The following is a 4,683-nucleotide window of genomic DNA, read 5'->3' on the forward strand; positions in this document are numbered from 1 at the left end:
ATATTCGGTTAGTCAGATACAGCTAGACGAAGTTGGGAACACTTGATGGTGAAAGGTCAGCAGATGCATTTCCCGATTTTTGACGGCCTTAGATAGTTAGCTCGGAGAAGCCGAAATGGCATGGGGTTGGCACGGCCCGGGACTGGTAAAGTGGAGACTGGGCACCACTTTACGACTCAGTGATTGGTTTAGCAGGTGCCAGTTGGCAGGCAAGAGAAAAGAGGGGGGCAGGGAATTTTCTATGGAGGTTTTTTTTAGAAACTTTAAAGCCTTGGAGACCATTCAACCAGGTGCTGCCACATGGCACTCTGGGAAGTCCCACATGTGGTATGAGGAGCCGAGACGCCAAACTATTTGGGCAGGGCCGTGAGGGCCTTATGGTATCACAAGGGAGAGAGAGACTCCTTGGGAGCGCGTGAGCCATGGCGGAAGGCGCCACCAACGCTGCACTGGCGGTAGAAGGCGGTTTTGGGCGTCTCCGCCCGGGTGAGGAAGATGATGACGTGGCGCCCGCCCATGGGGGGTTGTTTCCTGCGGACAAATTCGGTCCAAATCCTTTTTTGAAGGCAATGTGAGCCCTTAGGGGGGCAACGACGGCGCCGTCGTTGCGCCCTAGAGGGTGCTTGTGTATAGAGGGAAGTATGAAGCCTCGGGATGAGCACAAAGCTAGTCAAAATGAGACCGAACCTCCCAAGGGGAGTGCCACATGTCGGCAAATCATGAAAATTGCTAAAAAACTCAAAAACGAGCCTGTAAAGGGGCCAAATTTTTTTGTGTAGGGGGCTCTTTTTTTTTTTGGGGGGACGGTGGACTCAAGAGGAGCAAGCAAGAGTGTGAGAGAGAGATCAATGGAACTGTGTAAGGGTTTTTGAAGCTATCAATGGGCAACCCTCTTTGTCTTTGGCTTGGTGTCGCTCCCCCCTTCCCCCTTTCTCTTCCCCGTCTCGTTTGTTGCCAGCCGCGGTGCCGGTGAAGCGTGTGTACGCCCGGAGCGCTGGTGCTTTGCAGAGAGAGAGAGAGAGAGAGAGAGAGAGAGAGAGAGAGAGAGAGAGAGAGAGAGAGAGAGAGAGAGAGAGAGAGAGAGAGAGAGAGAGAGAGAGAGAGTAAGTGTATGTGCAGAGGGAGGCAAAGCAGGTGCAGTGAGGTGTTGGCTCATTTTGCGGCCTTGGATAGCACGTGTGCGCTTGGAAGCTGAGCAGGTGAAGCGGATTAGGTGCAAATTGTCCTTTTGAAGGTGTTTTCGAGTGGATCGGGGTGTTGTGTTGACCCTGGGCTATAGAGAGGCACTTCTGGTCATGCCGGGTGTCGTCCCCATTCCCCCTCTCCATCTTCTGGTGCCCCCACGGAGGAGCACACTGATTGCTCCTAGTTGATCGAAAAGAAGCACTTTTCACGTTGGAAGTCATGGCAGGTAGAAGCTATGGACCAATTTTCACAGGAGAAGAGAGCCCTGATGAGTGGATGTGAGATTTCGAGCTGTACATGCTGTCATTGCGTATGCCGAATGAGGACAGCAAGATGCAAACTTTTCCTTTGGTGATGGGTGGTAGAGCTAAAGCATGGTACGATGCATTGGAAGGTGAGCCAAAGCAAGCATGGCCGGCTCTACGGGCGAGGTTTCTTAACAACTTTCGCAAGGAGACTTCCCCAGTCGAAATGGATGCAAAGCTGAAGGCTCTTAAGCAAGATGTAAGTGAAGAGTTCAATTTGTTTTTGGGTCATTTTGAAGAGTGTTGGGCAGAGTTAGCGACAGCCATGCAATTGGCCAACGGTGATTACTTCAAGCTGGACAAATTCATGGCGTGTCTGCATCCCAAGGTGAGAGAAAAAGTTGATTTCGAGAGCCCGGAGAATTATAATGGTGCAGTAGCCATTGCGCGGTCGAAGAGCAGAAAGATAAAGAAGAAGATAGAGTAGGGCGTGGCAGGCTACGAGACGATGGCCCATGTTCAACCGCAGAGCCCGACGGAGGCTTGACATGAAGAAAATTAGGGAATTTGAGGTGTAGCTGTTGTGCCGCAAAATTGGGTGCGCACAGTGCAAGATTTATCCGAGCAGATGCAAGAGTTGCGGCTCAGTGTCATGGATAGAGGACAGCCAAGAGGAGCAAGGGGCAGAGCATGGCCACTACCTGGTAGGTGTTACAATTGTGGAGAAGAAGGGCATTATGTCTCGTCTGTTGCCAGCCGCGGTGCCGGTGAAGCGTGTGTACCCCCGGATCGCTGGTGATTTGCAAAGAGAGAGAGAGAGAGAGAGAGAGAGAGAGAGAGAGAGAGAGAGAGAGAGAGAGAGAGAGAGAGAGAGTAAGTGTATGTGCAGAGGGAGGCAGAGCAGGTGCAACGAGGTGTTGGCTCATTTTACGGCCTTGGATAGCGCGTGTGCGCTTGGAAGCTGAGCAGGTGAAGCGGATTAGGTGCAAATTGTCCTTTTGAAGGTGTTTTCGAGTGGATTGGGGTGTTGTGTTGACCCTGGGCTATAGAGAGGCACTTCTGGTCGTACCGGGTGTCGTCCCCATTTCCCCTCTCCAACGGCAGTTAGACCACCACAAGCGGTAAGTTTAAACAAGTAATTTTGTATTAATTGTTTTGAGCTGTTGAAAATTGTTTAATTTGGTTTGGGTTAATGTAGAGTCAAAGTGATCAACATACGTGCCTCTGGACGATGATGAGATAGAGGAGGATTAGATAGAAAAATGTTTTGTTCAAACTTTTGTAAAGTCCCAATGTGGCACAATGTATATACAACTATTTAGTTTTTATTGTAACTTTTTCAAATAGTTGATCTTCTGCATTTTAAATTGTAAAGGTCAAGTCAATACAATTTTTATTCTTTGGTATTTTTTATACTCTTCCAAAAAACAATTGATGTTTCATTGTTTTATGCAGGTCAAAAATAAAAGTGCTCATTTGGGCCACTCAAAATTGGGTGGCCCAAATGAGCACCTTTATTTTTGAATTAGCATGTAGCGGCAATAAGCGCGGTAATAAATACGACAACTGGCACGGTAATAGCTGCAGGTATATTGCCGCGACTATTACCGCGATTATTGCTGAGAAACCACTATCGCGTACATAGCTGCGATTATTGCTGAGAAACCACTATCGCGTACATAGCCGTGATTATTTCCGCCCCCGTAAAGTTTTCTCTCTCCTTTTTCCTTTGTTTTTTCGCGGCAATGTTAGCGATTATAAACAACTCCTCTTATAGTGTCTCTCTGTCTCTTTCTCTCTCACTCTCTCTGAAACTACACTATAAGAGGTACCTCACTTTAGCGGCGCTCGTAGTGTGACGCTCAAAAGTGAAAATCCATGGCGTCGCTATGAGCGTCGCTATGGGCATCTCTATGTTCTTTGTTGTATAGCGACACTCATAGCAATGCCAACAAGGGTTAAGAATAAACCGAGAGCGTCAAAAACTTAGATCTAAGGTCTAAGTTTCGATGCTCAAGTGAAAGAGGTAAACGCGCTCTCCGTCTCTCTCTCTCTCTCTTCCCCCTCCCCCCCCCCCCCCCCCCCCCCCCCCCCCACACACACACACACACACGAGGAGAGGAAGGAGAGCCAGGTATGCTCCTTCCCTCTCCTCTCTCTGATGTTTCCTTTCCCTTTCTCTCCCTCCCTCTCTCTCTCTCTCACTCACACACACACACACACACACATTGTGTCTTTGAAAGGGAGAGAGAGAGTACACACATGCATAAACAAAAAACACATACATACACACACATCATAAACAAAGAATTCATACACACACATTGAGAGAGGAAGAGAGAGAGAGAGAGACAGAGAGAGAGAGAAAGTAAAGAGAGAGAATGAGAGAGAGAGAGAAACAAAAATTAAATAGAGAGAGAGGGAGAGAGACAAAAAGAGAGAGGTAAGGGGAGAAAACAAAGAGAGAGATATATAGATTAAAAAAGTAGAGAAAATATGAAATGAAATGCTATATTAAGATTTAGGGTTAGGTTAGATTTAAAAATACATTTAATTAAAATTAAGTTAGATTAATATCTAAGATCAAGTTAGATTACATTTAAATTATATTTAAAATTTATACTAAATTTAAAATTAGGTTAGACTTAAGGTTAGTTTAAGATTTAATTTAGATTTAAGATTAGGTTAGATTACATTTAGATTTATGTTTATGTCGAGTTTAAGATTATGTTAGATTTAAAATTAAGGCAAGATTTAAGATTAGATAGGTTAAATTACATTTAGGTTTAGGATTTAAGATTGGATTAGATTTAGGTTTATGTTGAGTTTAAGATTAGATTAGATTAAAATTAAGTTAGATTACATTTAGGTTTATGTTAGATTTAAGATTAGATTTGAAATATGTTTAACCTTGCACTTCAACATGGCATGCCTCATGATTGGAGTGAAAATTGGATCAAACCTTTGCACAAAGGAGGAGATGTAAACAATGTGAACAACTATCGCACTATAATGGTCGGTTCTTTGATGCCAAAGTTATTTGGATGTATCATGGAGATGAAGATAAGTGAATGGGCTGCAAAGAACAGTAAACGTGCGCTAGGTCAAGCAGGTTTTTGAAAGCATCATAGCACTATTGATCACCTTGTCACTCTTCGAATTCTTATGGAAACGTCTTGATTGAAAGGAAAAAAATTGTATTGTTGCTTTGTGGATTTCAAGAAAGCTTTTGACATGGTACCATGAGGAAATC

The 4,683-nt window shown here is 44.9% G+C and overlaps 1 pseudogene; it reads left to right on the forward strand.

Moving 5' to 3' along the window:
- The first annotated feature begins 422 nt into the window (after positions 1-422).
- LOC147430709 (uncharacterized) overlaps positions 423-4,683 on the forward strand; it is a 69,752-nt pseudogene continuing 65,491 nt past the window's right edge.

This window comes from Adiantum capillus-veneris, chromosome 21, assembly GCF_014529385.1.
Source record: "Adiantum capillus-veneris isolate H3 chromosome 21, ASM1452938v2, whole genome shotgun sequence".
Lineage (NCBI taxonomy): Eukaryota > Viridiplantae > Streptophyta > Polypodiopsida > Polypodiales > Pteridaceae > Adiantum > Adiantum capillus-veneris.